At 38.1% G+C, this 14,899-nt stretch overlaps 1 non-coding gene across 1 annotated transcript; it reads left to right on the forward strand.

The window, feature by feature from the left end:
* The first annotated feature begins 10,933 nt into the window (after window positions 1-10,933).
* On the forward strand, window positions 10,934-11,007 carry TRNAN-GUU. Its single transcript has one exon. It is a non-coding gene; the product is annotated as a tRNA-Asn (tRNA).
* The last annotated feature ends 3,892 nt before the right edge of the window (window positions 11,008-14,899 follow it).

A 14,899-nucleotide genomic window follows, 5' to 3' on the forward strand; every position in this document is an offset into this window, starting at 1 on the left:
TCATTGCCAGACTTTCTCACCACCCTTAACTGTTTGAGAATTCCAGAAACTGCAATCTTGACCAGAAAGCTTGAGCTTCTTTCAAAACAGAGCACAATTAACATGCCCCTGCTTCCTTATCACATTTTACATCTCTCTATTCCAATCTATCATCTGCTGAATGTTGCTGAAAGTTTCCATCTTCAAAATTTAAACTAAATAATGTGTTTTGGGCTAACAGTGATTTCCTGTGTGCACACTTCTGCAAAGCTTCTGGAGAAGCTTATTCACGTATCAAAGATTTTCTTGACTTTTTCCTTTTCCATCTGATTCTTTCCATTTCATCCTGCGTATCTAACCCCAGGCTACACCCCATTTTGTGGTCTCCCATGGTATCAACATAGGCAATTAAAATATCATGACTGTTTCCATTACTTTTGAGCCTTTTTTCCTCCCTTCACCTTCTCCAACATTTGTATCTGTTATCTTGTATGCTTGTGGAAGTGAAAGGAAAATTAGACTTTATTGTCATTCCCTCAATACAAAGGAAACATCTTTACCTTCAGAAAATCTCACATAGAACACTATTAATATGTTGTTCAGCCTATTTGTTGTTCTTGATGTAGTGCATCATTTTGAGTCTTCTATGAATTACATACCATAGCACTCTATAGAAAATTCCATATTTTCATAATTTATGGTATTTTTTGTGGAGCGTGACTTTGTTACTTTTCATATGCTTCATTCTTACATCACTGGCATTTGAAACAGTCTCACTAAGCATATATAGGAAGTTCTTTGATAGGTCTTTAATGATATTTTATGCGTTCTATCATTGTATCAATCAACCAGAAGGCTTGTACAAGTGCAAGTATTATACCCGAACTGCTGTGACAGCTACTGTAGAGTTAGGGATTTTGTTCAGTGATTTTCAAGTTCATACATTGCTTTCAGCAACTCCATTTGGCAAAAGTTTTGTAACTCATGACAAACATTTACTTAATAATCTGTATAAAGGAAGTACCAATTCTTAAACACTTGTGTATAGCCTTTTTTTTTTTAAATTATTATTATTTTTTTAAAACTCATCTAGCATTGGGCTGAAATTATGTCCACAAATGCATTTATTTAGGAGGACATGTTCTTTCCACTTACTACTGGAGAATAACATGTGAAGTTTGAGTCTGCTCCAGGACACGCTCACAAATTTAACTTTTTTCTGTTCAGCTCGAATTGTGAAAACAGATATTAAGTTCTTTAGCACTTAAAACTGTCTCTCCATAAATGAGAACCTTTCCTATTTTCTCTTCCTGATAAAAAATGATTACATTTGATGTTGCATTGTCTTTATTAATAGCTAAATTATTTTTGAAATGGCAAGACTGTAATGAAAGTATGGATCCAAAGGTGAGCTCTTAATATGAAGTAAAACAATCACATTCATCCAGGGACATTATGAAATGAATCTTGTCTGAGATGTTTTGCATTGCATTTATGTAACCCACTAGCGGTAATTATAATGTTTACTGGTATTACTCTTTTAAAAAGACCACATACAAATCAGTTAGGAGAAGAGTTAAGGAACAGTTTCTACTCCAGTAATAGACTGCATGTGATCCAGTCAACTTAAGGGCTCTATGTTCTTTCTGTGTGGTTCTGTGTTTTCTGCTAGCGTAGAACAGGGTGATAGCAGGCTCTTTCATATGATGCTAAGTTTACTTACTTAACAATTAAATTTACATTATTCCATTTTTCTTCTGAATGGTTTTCTGAGGAAACAGTAGGTTCTGTGACAGAGTCCATATCCTGCTGAAATCTCTAGAGTCTATAGAAGTCAGCAAATATAACTAATAAGTTGCAGTATAAAGTTTTCTTTTGGTAGCCTGGATGTGCTAAAATGGTAGCATTTCATAGAATCATAAAATCATAGAATAGTTTGGGCTGGAAGGGACATTTAAGATCATCTAGTTCCGACCCCCCTGCTATTGGCAGAGGCACCTTCCTCTAGACCAGGTTGCACAAAGCCCCATCCAGCCTGGCCTTCAATGCTTCCAGGGAGGGGACATCCACAGCCTTGTTGGACAACCTGTTCCAGTGTTTCACCACCTTCACAGTAAAGAATTTCTTCTTGATATCTAGTCTAGTTCCTACATAATTTGGAACTTATTTAAAGTTCAGATCATGCCAGAAAGAGCAAAGAGAAGAGAGAAAGGCAAATTTTTGTACCTAAAACTATTTTTGTTACAGTTCTAAGTGAATGTGAAGATCTAGAACAGCTTATAGTTTTACATATAGTTTTAAAGGTCATACTATGAACTGATAAACTGCTTTGTTGTTGTTGTTGTGCTAATGAAAGTTTTTTTTTTTTTCTAAAGTTGTTCTATGTTGTTCAATGGGGACTCCAACATAATGGTCTTTGTGACCCAACATAACATCCAAGGACAAAGAGAATTCGTCAGTTCTGTTTTACCACTTGCCTGTAAGATTTCATGACCTCTCCTAGTATGTTCTCAGAGTTTCTAAAACAAGAACCTGAAATTGCCGCTAACATCTCCAGTCAATTCACTCTGATCTTGTAATCAAACAAGCCTGCAAAGAACCTGCCAGGCAATTTTTCTCCAAAGTGTTTGAACCTAGAAGGCATATTTCCAGTGCCAAAAGTCATTATGGAATGGAAAACCTCTTAGTCAGGTACAATCAAGTGTGAATCTTGGTCTCTGGGTATATAATTTTTTAGATTTAGGACATGTTAGTGTTAACAACTTGACAGCTTGTCTGAAACAATTAATTTTTTAACCCAAAGGATCTTTGCTGTCATAACTTCTTACCATTAGCATAGAAGTGTTTGAATACAGACTGGCAGCAAGAAATCAGTTTCTACTTTAAATTAAATGATATTTTTGCCTGCTTTTTAATTTTTATTTTTAAGCATTGAAACAGCTATAAAAAATCTGAATGTTATCTGCCTGGTTTATGCAGCATTTTCGTAGTAATCTGCCAAAAAAAGAAGAAAAAAAAAAAGGTAGCTAGACTTCATCCATTTCATGTGAAAAAGAATCCTGCTAATATAATATAGCTGTAAAATCACTGTGAACCGAGTAAAACCAACAGGCAATGGGACATCACAGACTTTGCACTTAGGAAAGAATATCAGAACTTTAACACTTTATCAATATTCTGTAGCATGAAATCATGCTGTGCTCCCATCACTCACTGGATAAAGATCCATAATAATAAATAAATCCAAGAGCTAACATCAGGTGATCATTTGCAACCTTCTTTATTTTCTCGTAGAAAGAAGTGTGACACTTTGAGGTCATCTGAACTGACTGCACAGCTGTTTTGATCTTACAGGGAAATGGTGGAAAGAAATGCATGTTAACTAAATTTTAATGTGTTAAATGATATATGGGCTTTTGTTTTCTTGTAGTCCTTTCTTCTTTTTTTTTTTTTTTTTTTTCCCCACCTGTGTGTATATTTAAATAATGTAATATGACATCAGCAGAGCTTATTAGCCATATTTACTACAGATTCATTTAAGGTAAATTCACAGTGACTAGCATTTGAAATGTGAAAGTTTTCCAAATTAATTCTGCAGTTTGTATATTTGCCTTACTACCACTGTATTATTTAGCCCAGAGCATTGTCCTCTTTGAATTTGGATACCATGAATCTTTTGGATGAATAGTTTATAAAGAAATGAGGCTGAGATCACCAACTATCTTCTGATAAAATTATTGTTTCAGTCAAATTAAGTTTAATGTAAATAAACACTGATTTTTTTATTATTATTATTATTACAACCTTTGATGAAGTTTTATTTTGAAATGCTGAGGTTATAAAATTGTTTAAGAAATATTAAATATCAAAAGAAAACAGTTAGCTAAACCTTCACAATGTTTATTCTCTTCATCTTTCTGGGAAAGCCATTTCTCATCCTATTTGCATCCTATTGTAATGCAGATTTGCAAAATAAGGACGTAGTAAGACTAAATTTAGATCTCAGTGGACTTTGTATAAGCCTAAACACCACTAAAACCAGACAATGGTACTGATTCAATAGATCTAAAGTGAATGGAGATAGAGATATTAACACCATGAATTCCTATATTATTTCCCCATCAATCTATAATTTCCTGTCAACTTCTGTGTGCCCACTGTAAAGTCCATTCAATTCCTTTATGCCTCTGTTGATACACTCTACTTTGCACTCCCAAGGCCCTTTTCTGACCACTCCTGTTCTTCAGAATTTGGTTCATCAATGTACTGACAGTCTTCTAGGCCTCTTTTGTCTCCCTCAAAATTTGGTTCAAGTTACGGGAGCAGTTGGAATTGTTGAAGTGCTCACATCCATAATTTTGACTGTATAGACTTTCAGTTATGTTAACTTCATTGAGGTCTGTGAAGCTCCTTTAGCATATAAGTTTTGCTAGCATTCCCAATATACAGAGTTAGGCACTCCCTTATAAGCATTTTTGTCTATATTTTCTTATATGAGTGACTGAACTAGTAGTCATGGAGGGCTTTGGCAAGCTAAGAGCTGCTCTCTGGGCACTGTTTCCTCTATTACTCTGTCTTTCTCGGACGGCTGTAACTATTGGTTCAAGATGATTTCAGTGGCCTAGAGATCAGCAATATTTATCTCTGACAGCACTAAGACGTGAATTATTATTGATGCTGGAGCAGGCTGCGTGCATGCAGGGGGAGGCGGTTGTTTCAGAGTTACACCACTGTCACAATTACAGAGTTGTCAGACAATATGATTTCTGCTGCATCCTAAGTTCTCTAATTGTTTATCATATTAACCTTGGGTGATCTTGCAATCTCCTGTCTGCAACATTAATCAGCTGACATCATCCAGTGCTCTGAAAGGAAGGACGTTACTAGAATACATTTCCAATGAGAAGGGCAGTGGGGCTTGGTGACCTGAGAAAAGGGATTGAAAAGATCTTTGCATTTTATCTTTGCCATGTAAGATGAGTCACTTCCATCTTTGCATCCTCCTGCCCTTTGCCTGATATAGTCTTGTCTGAGCTAGACTGCCAGCTGTTTGGCGACAATCTGTGGCTTCTCCTGTGCTTAATATTAGTAAAATAAGAAGCAAGTTCAAATTTGCTCCATTACAGGTTCAAGTTATCACCAGATGATACCTTGCTATGCACATGAGCTCAGCTTATGCCAGCCGTGAAATTGCAGTAGAGATCTGGAGAACATTCCAGACATCTCTGTGTGTTTTCAGAGTTACTATTATTCATGAACTATTCCTAGGTGATCATTAATGGAAAGCATTTGCATGAAAGGAATTGCTAAAGTCTTGGATATTCTTTTCTGATGTGAAAATGGTCATATTTGTGATGTGAGCTCATACATGATAGGAAGAAATGTTGAAGCTCAATGGAGCTCTGTGAAATTAATGAAATATTTTTTTCCAGGAAACTAGGCTGGATCATAATAAATATATAACAAGTAGCACTGGCACTGGAAAGACAAAAGTGTCATATTTATGAAATGCAAATTATTTCTTTAACATTAAAATGAATATTTCAATAATCCTCACGGTCAATATGATTGATTTTTACTTGATTCTGTTTTGGGGTGGCACTTCATGAGAAGTGAAGTAGATATAACTCAAACAAAGAACAATTATTTGATTTCATCTGCAAATACAGTATGTCTTATAGATGGTTTAAGTTACCAGATTTCTGGATAAAATAATGGATGTTTGCTTTGTGTATTAGTAACACAATCCTTTCCAGGCAATGATGGATAAGATTAAATGGCTTAGGGTTCTATTGGAACCAGACATAAAATAATCCTCCAAATTCCTATCATGAACTGTGGTAATGTGCCTCAAAATAGTTGACATGATCACTGAAGTGATTCTGCACTCTGCGCTGCCAGTTGAACAAGAGTCTGTCTCCTTCCAGGATTAAATTTACCCCTTATGGTACACCATTTTAAAAATCACTGCTATCAGGCAAGTTCAGGAATGTTCTGGAGAGGGTCAGCCCAGGTAAATGACACAGCTTCACAGCTTTGTTTAGAGGGTTTGGTTGAGTGTGACCTGAGTTGTGGCACCTCACAAGCTCGTACTCCTAGTCCCTTCACTGTAGGTGATGTGTTGATACTCAGAGATGTGCCTGAACTAATCTATAACAAGCAGCATGGACAGAATGAAGAGTTTCATGGAACATGGGATTATGAACACCGCAAAAATAAAGAAAGAAATGAATAAATCTTAAACAATACCACGCTTATGGAGAACAGAGTAACTGTAAATATCCCTTTATTCTTGCTTGGATACTAGCAATATATCTGACACTTGGTTTAATTTTGGGTACCTTGAGTATGGGACAGATATTAATTTAGTCCTTAAGCCTGAGATCAGCACTACATACAGCTAAGAGTTTTAAAGCTCACATTTTGGTTGCAGTAAGCTATTCTGAGTGGAGTACAAAGGAGCTTATGCCACTCGCACACATGAAGGATGCTGCTCATCAAACTGAGTTGCTTACTAGGATGGGCCTTCAAACTAAAATTACAAACAACTGCCCCCTGCCCAGAAAGAGGAAAGATAGACAAAGGAACATGCAGATATTGACGGGAATCTTTCATTTTTTTCTTCGCAATTAATAAATCCTTAACTACTGCTACTAAATTGTAGCTCTATTCAGGCAGAGTGATGCTGGCAAGATATTCATAAGATAACAGTTAGTGAGAAAAAAATCTATTAGAAAACTATTCAGCTAGGCTGAAGCGGTGAATGGAACAGTTTCATTCCATTAGCATGCATTCAAGAAAGAGATGTTAATTAGTTTCAGGAACTTTTGATATTTCAGCAAAACTTTATACTAATTTTCAGTTTCAGTTCAGGATATTTGCCTTCTGGGGATCCTGTCAATGTTTTCAATTAACAGATTTCCTTGTAGAAGTTCTTCAAAGAAATGATGTTAAAAATAGAGGGCAAGAACTGCATTTTTCATTTCATTGGGAGTACACAATTCCTTTCTTGTTATAGAAAAGCAGGAAAAAAAAGAAAAAAAGTCAGGTTTTCTGTACAAGTTTATTCTGAATAAAGCCATACAAAGAAATTCACTGTAACTTTTTATCCATTAAAACTGAAATGAAAAATCACTGCATCTTCCCCATTCTATTCCATTAGAAAACCACATTCACAGTTATCATTGTTTTTTTATTCTCATTTGAAACATGTACTCAAGCATGGTGTTAAACTCAGTTTCTGAATATCTGTGTGCCATCCATGGGATTATGGCAAACTGAACACCTTACTTATATCAGCTGGAATATAAGAAAAAAAATCATTTTTTGATCTGGCTAATGTTGATCATCTTATATTGTTTAATGAAATTATGTGGTGTATAATGATACACATTCGTCAAGAAGGACAAAATTACTGATATCCATCCAAACTGAAGTCTGTAACACATTTGAGACAGATAACTTTTTCCTTGAAGTTTAAAATGCACCCATCATACTAATGGACTGGGCAAAAAACTTGCAAGAAATCTTTTTAGATGGGAGGAAGACAACTTCAGAAGTTCAGTCACTGAAGTTTACGGAAAAAAACAACAACAACAAAAAAAAAACCCACTTTTTTTTTTGCCTTGTTTACCAATGATGAGCCTTTCAGACAGTGTTGATGATATTTCCATTCTCCAGTACATGGAAACTCAAGGTAGTCGTATGTAAACGAGACCATATTTAAAAGAATTACTAACATGATCATATGGTGTTTTCCTCATGCTATGGCCATAACAAGAAGGACTATATTCAAGCTGTATTACGGTAAGCTCCACTCTGCAGTTATAATTGTAATAGCTTACTTTCTATTGCAAAAAATATCCCTGTGTCCTTTCTTATTCCATGTTGCAGTCTTAGTCCTATATCCTCTAATAATTGGGAAATATGTTAAATATTTCAGACTGATCTCTGCTTTCTGCATACAAGTGAGGGAGAAAGAGAAAGTGAAAATTGGATTTGTGCAAAAACAGTAGATATTTTTATTTAAGCTTCTCTAAGGCTGTGCTGAGTCACTCATATTTGCTGCTCTCTGTAGTAGTAGTAAAAAATCAGTATTTTTTTTTTAATGTGGTGAAAGCCCAGGACAGCTTCACTGTCCCAGGGGATTCCTGCATAAGAATTACTAATTTCAGTGGGCAATTTCCAATCCACTGAGCTCTCAAGGTGACTGACATCTCGTTAGCATAGATGCAGGTCATTCCTTGCCAGTATATGCTTGAGGGTACATATAGTTTATTGGTGTAGCTACATTGTGCAGACATTTATCCTTGGATTACATATATCATCCCATCAATAACTGCATAAAAAAATTCAGATTTCTGTGGAAAACAGTAATAATAAACAACAAAACAAAATAAACAACAACAAAAAAAAACAAACCTCATGTTTTGATTGTCTAATATTCCCCAATATTGTTAAAATTGTTAACCAGAAACATTTATAATATTAAAAACAAACAAAAAGAAAACAAACAAACAAACAAAAACCAAATAAAAACAACAAACAAACAAAACATGAAAATAGGTAAAATTATTTTTTGTGTATCTTTCAGTCTTGTGGTAAAGATAAATATTAAAAAGTTTATGAAGCTGCTAGACAATATAGTGACTGTAGACAGTTGAATAACTTGAATAAACTGGAACTAGTACTCCCAAATCATTTTTGGCAGGGCTGTGCTTGTTTTCATCTTCCAGTTTGTATTGGAAGAGGGAGTTGCCACAATCCAGGTGCAAGATCTTGCACTTGACTTTGGTGAACCTTATGAGGTTCTCCTGGGCTCACTGTTCAAGCTTGTCTAGGTGTCGCTGTGGCATCCCATCCCTCAGCTGTGTCAACTGCATCACGCTGCTTAGTGTCACCCACAACCTTGCAGAGGGTGCACTTGATTTCATTATTGATGAAAATGTTAAAGAATATTAGTCACAGAACCCAGTAGGACACCATTCATCATTGATCTCAATTTGAACATTGAGCCATTGACCACCACTCCCTGAGTATGATCTTGTAACCAGTTCTTCATCTATCGAACATTCCACCCATCAAATCCATACCTCTCCAGTTTGTAAAGAAGGATGTTTTGGGGCAAAGTGTCAAAGGTCTTATTGATCTTCAAATAGATGACATAGTGGGCTTTCCCTTGTTCCCTGATGCAGTTATGCCATCAAAGAAGGCTACCAGGTTGGTCAGGTAGGACTTGTCCTTTGTGACATTTATTCCCTATCCTGGAATAAATTAGCACAAAAAGTATATTGGGAACAAAAGTCCATGGGTGGAAGTAGTGCTAAATTGGCAGCTGTTGTTATTTTACTATATTTTTGTTTATGACAAACTGTTTGAAAAGTTTCCAACTCTTATAAATGAATTCAGCTTTATTATGATCAATGTAAATGAAAAGGTAACATAAAAAGAAGCATTTTAAATCCAGAGTAGGCATATTGAGAAGAGATAGCTTACTTCTGCTGAATTGGTGAAGATAAGACGTGATATCTTTATGATCCTAGTTATCTCTCTTACCCCCAGCACTTTCATTACAATCAGCATGTGGTAGGATATCACACTTCAGGGATATACCAATCTGCTCAGAGTAGTTAAAGAATCTCTATATTATACTTTAATGTGTTCTGCAGATACTTTCATGCCACTATAAACTTCACTAATATCTTTAGCATTAGTTAATGGGACTCCACAGTGTTAGTAAAGTCACTATACTGTAGCACACTAACAAATATGTTATTGGCACCTCTCCTGGTAATGCGTCAGAATATCACTGTATCAATCTTCTGAGACATATAATGTCCATTACTGTTTTTGTTTTGCTTTGTTTTGTTTTTGCAAAAATGTAAATTTTTAATGCTATTCTTCTTGCTCAGAATGTGACTCATTTCACAGGGCAAAAGTCTGGTCCTCAGTCTTTGGAGAACACTGAGGACATAACATTCTGTGACATATTACCTCTGTATCAGAGAGTCATCACGAAATTTCACTAATACCAGTATTGCTTAAGAGGTTTATTAATATGTTCTCCTCTCTTGTGTTTTTGTCACCATTTTTAAATGTTTTAATATAATATAATATAATATATATCAATTCTAACAGCTGACTATTATATTAAGTTTTGTAGAAAAATGAATACAATGAAAAATCCATTCATATCCTAAAGAATTTTAAATCCTGACATTTAAACATTAACAAGATATAATGAAGGAGTAGGTTGACTTAGTAGAATGAAAGTCAGGAGTATGAAAATACTCCAGTTACATAAGCCTCAGTCATATGGACATTTAAATATATGCTTAAAACAAGACTTGTGAGTCATTTATTTAGAATCAAAATGAAGTCTGTGTTGTAGGATGAGCCTTATTAGAAACTCTCAGAATACACGAGTCTCAGCAAACTGATACTAGAATAATCTCATCTGGCTCTAGACAGGAGATGCTCAGCCCCTCAAAATGTATGGTGTTTTTGGTTTAGTTTAGTGGTTTTTTTAATTATTATTATTATTTTTGTTTTTTGTTTTCCCAAAGCACAATGTAAGAGTTAAGATTCTAAACTGAGGTTTGAGATCACAGATTCCATTTCTTATTTATAGATTTTTGTTTTGAGAATTGGCTACTGCTCATTACAATAGGAGAGGCAGGTAGATGAAACAATCTAAAGACAGTATTAATTTCCTCTAAAAACGAATGAAAGAGGGATCCAGAAAGCTGTCTCTGAAACAGGATAGACAAAGAGTGATACAGAAAAGAACAAGAGAGAAGAGAATAGTGAGCTTTCTGAAGCTTGTATATAAGTTGGATTTATATAGTGGGGGCTTTCCCCTTCTTGGAATTCATATTCATCATTTGAAAATAGATACTTGGTTGGGTAGATGTCTATATGTTTAAAAAATGACAGGAGGAATCAGCAAAGCACAGTCTCTGTGGCGCAATGGGTTAGCGCGTTCGGCTGTTAACCGAAAGGTTGGTGGTTCGAGCCCACCCAGGGACGTACTGTTTGGAGGTTGGACCCTCATGAGTGAAGTGCTGGAGGTTCTTTCTAATCTTGGTTCCTGTGGGGGTTGATTTTGGGGAAAAGAAAAAGAGAGAGAGAGAGAGAAAAGTTGCTTTATTATCTCCTAGAGTGACTTGAAATGTCAAAAAAGCCAGCATCTGTTTCTTTATGCAGGCATAAATTTCCTTGCCATGCTGTTCAAAAAGATGATGAAGCCCAAAGTGATACAGAACATCATAACAAGATGGATCATGCTACATGCTCTTGATACATCTTAGACTTCGAGGTATCAGGAACTCTTCTGTGCTAAATGAGGACAACTTAGATTCTGAAATATCTACTTTTCACAATATTTTCTAGAGAAATGCAGGCCACCTGAAAACCTTGGAGTTCAATATACTTCTTGTTGACTAAGGTAAGGAAATGTTATTCCTCTGTTAGCCATTAGTTATTGTATTATGTCTATCTTGCTTTTTGGTTCACTTTTACTGCCTCATTTACTGTATGGATGACTGATGTGCTATATATTCTATCTTCAGTTTTGCACCAAACATTCTCTCGATTGTCTTGATTCTATGACTTCAGCTATTTTATTTTTTCCAGTAATCCAATTTGTGTGTCATAGAGATGTAGTCCTCCATCACTGAAGCAAAAAATGACTGCCAAATGAGACATCAAGATTGACCCATCCTGGATACGTGACTCCTCCAATGCAGTATGCTTTCTGCTTTTGTCAGACTTTTTATTCTCTCCATTTTCACAGAATCGCAGAATTACAGAATGGCCAGGGTTGGAAGGGACCTCAAAGATCAGCTCTAACCCCAGTGCCACATGCAGGGCCACTAACCTCCACATTTAATACTAGACCAGGTTGCCCAGGGCCCCATTCAATCTGGCCTTGAACACCTCCAGGGACGAGGCATCCACAATCTCTCTGGGCAGCCTGTTCCAGCACCTCACCATTCTCATTGTAAAGAACTTCCCCCTGACATCCAACCTAAATCTTCCCTCCCTCAACTTAAAACCATTTCCCCTTGTCCTGCAGTTATCTACCCTTTCAAAGAGTTGATTCCCCTCCTGTAGGCTCCTTTTAGGTACTGAAAGGCTGCAATGAGGGTCACCCCACAGCCTTCTTTTCTTCAGGCTGAACAAGCCCAGTAGGTGAGGTGCTCCAGTCCCCTGATCATCTTTGTGGCTCTCCTCTGGACCCTCTCCAACAGCTCTCTGTCTTTCTTGTACTGGGGGCTCCAGACCTGGACACAGTACTCCAGATGGGGCCTCACAAGAGCAGAGTAGAGAGGGACAATCACCTCCCTGTCCCTGTTAGCCACCCCTCTTCTGATGAAGCCCAGGATGCCATTTGCTTTTCGAGTTGCAGGAGCACACTGCTGCTGGCTCATGTTAAGCTTTTCATCCATCAAGACCCCCAGGTCCTTCTCTGCAGGGCTACTCTCAAGGACTGCTCCTTCCAGTCTGTATAGATGCCTGAGATTCCTCTGGCCCAAGTGCAAAACCTTGCACTTTGCTGTGTTTAACCTCATTAGGTTCACCCAGGCCCACCCTTCAAGCGTTTTGAGGTCCCTCTGAAAGGCATCCCTTCCTTCTAACGTGTCACCCGCACCACTCAGATTGGTGTCGTCAGCAAACTTGCTGAGGGTGCACTCGATTCTGTCATCGATGTCACTGATAAAGATGTTAAAGAGCACCGGTCCCAAGACAGACCCCTGGGAGACGCCGCTTGTTACTGGCCTCCACCTGGACATAGAGCCATTGATCACCACCCTCTGTCTGCAGCTTTTCAACCAATTTCTTATCCATCGAGTGGTCCACCCATCAAATCCACATCCCTCCAATTTGGAGATAAGGATGTGGTGGGGGACCATGTTAAAGGCCTTGCTCAAGTCCAGGTAAATGACATCAGTCACCTTTCCCTTGTCCACCAATGCCATCATTCCATCATAGAAGGCCACCAGGTTGGTTAAGCATGACCTTCCCCTGGTGAAGCCGTGCTGGCTGTCTCGGATCACATGCTCATTCCTCATGTGATCAAGCATGTCGTCCAGGAGGATCTGTTCCATGATCTTCCAAGCACAGAGGTGAGACTCATCAGCCTGTAGTTCCCGGGTCCGCCTTGCTCCCCTTCTTGTAAATGGGAGTGACGTGACCCTTCCTTCAGTCATCTGGGACCTCACCTGGGCAGCCATGACTTTTCAAATATGATAGAGAGTGGCTCGGCAACCACCTCAGCCAGCTCCTTCAGAACCCTGGGATGCACACCATCCAGCCCCATAGGCTTGTACGCATTCAGACTCATGAGGCGGTCTTGGACTTGCTTTGCCCTTGCAGTGGGAGGGGATTTACTCCTGTTCCCCTCCTAGAGGTTTAGGGATGAAGGGCTCAGGGATGTGAGAAATATTAGAATCCTGGCTGCCAGTGAAGACCGAGGCAAAGAACTCATTCATTACCTCAGCCTTCTCTTCGTCCATTGAAGCCAGTTATTCTGTTACATTTACCAAAGGAGGTACACTCGCTTTGGCCTGTCTCTTATGGCCAATGTACCTGCAGAATGTCTTCCTATTGTTTTTCATATCCCTTGCCAACTTCAGATCTGCCTGCACCTTGGCTTTCCTGATCCCATGTCTGCAAGTCCAGACAGCATCCCTGTATTCTTCCCAGGTGATACGCCCTTGTTTCCAGAGCTTGTATGCACCTTTCTTTGCCCTCAGCGTGCCCAGCAGGTCCTTGCCAAGCCATGCTGGTTTCCTACCTCCTCTGCCTCCTTTCTTATTCAGAGGGACAGAGAACTCTTGTGCTCTCAGGAAAGCATCCTTGAAGAGTAGTCAGCTCTCCTCGACATCTTTGTTTTTAAAGACAGATCCCAGGGGATCTTGGCCCACAGTCCATTGAACAGCTTAAAGTTCGCTCTTCCAAAGTTCAGGGTCCTGACACCACTCTTTGCCAGGCCCACATCCCTCAAGATCATGAACTGAACCAGGGCGTGCTCACTGCAGCCAGGATGCCCCCAATCTTAAAGCCTTTAATGATCTCCTCCGCATTGTTGAGCAGCAGGTCCAGCAACGCTTCACCTCTGGTCGGTCTGTCCAATACCTGGACCAGAAAGTTATCACCAGTGCGTACCAGGAGCCTCCTGAACCTCTTGCAACTCACCATATGATCTTTCCAACAGATATCTAGATGGCTGAAGTACCCCATCAGGACAAGAGCCTGTGAGCATGATGCGTCTTACATCTGAAGCAAGAAACCCTCATCAACAGTCTCCCCTTGATCAGGTGGCCTGTACTATTGCATGTAATAGATCATTTTGCATATAATAGATCATTTTGGATTTGACTCCTGCATCCTGAAGCTATACGTAGAAAGCAAAAATACAGTGACTAACTACTGCAGACAACTGCAGTACTAGAGACATTTTTTACTCCCATAGACACTGGTTTGTGCTCGTACTGTAAAGAAAATTTAAAAATTGTTCATACAGTCTTTCTTTAGAGACATTATTTGGACAAATTGTGAGATTTCATTTTTAAGACATTTATTTTCCCCACAGTTAAATAATTCTCACTACTCTTGGATCATGCTGTGTCAGAATTGATTAGAAATCTTGTTTTGTTGGATTGGAGGCATTATCTGCTGGAGAGACTGTATTTTGCATAAGATACAAAGCCAAACCAATATCCAAATCTCCATTTGCCACTACAGAACCTTGAACTGCCAACAGAAAATACTTCTAGGACACAGACTTGGACATAATTCTTCATTGGAGGCAGTTGAAATGATTCCTATGGTTTTTTGTAATCTCTAATGGATTATAAGTATATAATATGTTAAGAATGACTTTTATTATTATGTGAACTTAACCTTGAAATTGCCT

The sequence above is a fragment of the Meleagris gallopavo genome, chromosome 3, assembly GCF_000146605.3.
Source record: "Meleagris gallopavo isolate NT-WF06-2002-E0010 breed Aviagen turkey brand Nicholas breeding stock chromosome 3, Turkey_5.1, whole genome shotgun sequence".
Classification (NCBI taxonomy): domain Eukaryota; kingdom Metazoa; phylum Chordata; class Aves; order Galliformes; family Phasianidae; genus Meleagris; species Meleagris gallopavo.